Below are 2,326 nucleotides of genomic sequence, written 5' to 3' on the forward strand. Positions count from 1 at the left end.
AGAGTCTGTGGCTGACTGTGGAGACATTTGGCCCTCCACTGATTGGTTGTGACAAATGTTTTTGTTCCTCTGCAAAAAAATGACAACAAATTATTTCCATTATTTACATGCTCCTGCGAAGTCATGGCTGTGGCATTTACTGGCTGAAGACATCTTCGGCATGCTGAAGGGTCGTCGGGGAGAGTGTGGCGGATTATGAATGCCCTGTGGAGCTCATAAGCCACAAACGTGTACCTTTTGAGTCGTGCATATTGTGCAGATATTCACCAATTCGCCTAGACCAAGGACACCTGAGCTTAAAGCATGTTCAAATATTTTTATATCTCAAATTGTTTAGCAAGAAAAGATTACCAGGGCTTCCGCTGTAAAAAAGACATTCGACTTTCGTGGAACGAATCAGACATTGTTCAATATTTTCTCGTGCTCCCTGGGTAAAGCAAGGCATAAATTTATTCTCTGATATTTTTGTACTGTTTATTTTCTAGGCAATAGGGCGAAGATATACCTAAAACAGCTGTACAAGGAATGCATATGGCCATTTTAATTGTATTTGGACCCCTTCTTGGAAGTGTATCATCAGAAAGCAACACATTAAAGCTCTTGCACGGGATGAAATCATTGCATTCTACAAGTAAGTACTCACTGCCATTTTTGGGTCTTTCATGGCGCGTTTTTAGGTAGTTTCTTTGTAACTAATGGTTTGAAACTTACTTCTTTTCAGTGACAGCTTGGCCTGTGGCTCAAGGTGACAGTAGGAGCTTTTCGGAACACGTTACCGAAACTTTCCTGGAAGTGCACTTTGAGACGTCCCTGGCAGAAACACCCGGGTCTTAATTTTGGTTGGGTAAGCTGTCATTTTGTTTTTGCGGGACTCAATTTCTGGGGCTGTTCTTCCTAATAAAATCTCACTGTTAAGAAGTTATCGTGAACGCTAATATTGGCCATTGTGTTCACATTCCGCCTATTACGGATGCTCCAGCAGTGGCCAAAAAAACCACTATTTTGTATTTAAGTTTTGTAAATATTTAGCTTTTACACCTTGAGAGTTGTTGCTGTGATTTGCCAGCACCACGGACACGCCCAGCGTGGTTGCTGCTACAACCACGTTGGGCTTGTCCGTGGTGCTGACCATGGTGGCAACTGACGATTTAAATTTCCCGCTTTTAATACGCCCGTAGCACCAATAATACTCCAAAATACAGCCGTAGCATGAGTAATGCTTGCATTGGATTTTGACAGGTGGTTAAATAAGGGGTAATTTTTTTGAAGGGAATTGTTTAGAGCACAGAAAGTGACGTCTGCAAAAAAATGTGCTATAGTTGTGATTTATAAGAAAATTGTGCAACAGCCTAGTTCAGCATTAGTCAGCTCAACTTCTGCCTCATACCACTACGAACCATGGAGGTAATACATATCGAGAGGAAATATTTTATGTGGAACTAATTCCCCGAAAAATTTCTGCCACAGTGCGATATTTATGATTTCCTATGACTGGCCATTTATTTCTTTGCGGTAGAAACATCATTTAGCTGTAAGTTATAGTAAGCCAGCCTCACTACAGCATTCTAGGGAGCACATTATACAGTACAGAGGACATCTTTTGCAGAGAGAAGGTTTGTAAAATATAATGCCGAAAGGTGATTATAGTAATTATTATTTGATTAATAAACGAAACCTCTCAAGAATAAAAAACCTTATATTCAGGATACCGAGGCAGCAAGGTGGGATACTTTCCAGAATCAGGGCAATTTCATTGATTGTCTGTGGTGATATTGTTTAGCGCACTTTCACCTTTAGCAGCACTCCCAGAAAAAACCCAAGAAATCACTGATTTTAAATCAATTACTGTGTTATGAAAGGGCCTAAGCAACTCACTCATTTAAAGCAACCATGTAACAAAATATTCTTGTTTCCTTGAAGGTACATGAGGTGAGCAGTAAGTCTTCTCGAGGCCCGGTTATTCTGAGAGAAGGGACTGGCGGCATCAATACTGCCCGCAAGAAACACATCACGGATTCGCCGCCTGCATTGTCACTTCAGGATATGGCCATCCTCTTCGCCGCATATGTCATCTTTTTCATCGTGTCATCATGTTCTTATGGTTGTGTGCCTTTGAAGAGTTCTTGGGACTTTTGCAGGGAGTTCTTCGAAAGCACGAGAAATTTGACAGTGGCCTGGTGTCATTTAAGTTGGAGTCTCTGTTGAAATACTTGAAGTGTTCAGCTCTACTTGGGATTTTAAATTATTGGTAGAGGTTAAAGTATCTCTTGAAAGGCATGAAGGAGGTCAGATGAAAGCCATGAAGGGGGTGAAATCAGATGAAGAG

At 41.1% G+C, this 2,326-nt stretch overlaps 1 long non-coding RNA gene across 1 annotated transcript; it reads left to right on the top strand.

Moving 5' to 3' along the window:
• The first annotated feature begins 322 nt into the window (after positions 1-322).
• Positions 323-2,326, top strand: LOC144141630 (uncharacterized). The gene is made up of 3 exons (XR_013316657.1): positions 323-631; positions 722-844; positions 1,921-2,326. It is a non-coding gene; the product is annotated as an uncharacterized LOC144141630 (long non-coding RNA).

This window comes from Haemaphysalis longicornis, unplaced genomic scaffold (genome assembly GCF_048455015.1).
Source record: "Haemaphysalis longicornis isolate Haplotype H1 unplaced genomic scaffold, Haemaphysalis longicornis Haplotype H1 scaffold_6, whole genome shotgun sequence".
Lineage (NCBI taxonomy): Eukaryota > Metazoa > Arthropoda > Arachnida > Ixodida > Ixodidae > Haemaphysalis > Haemaphysalis longicornis.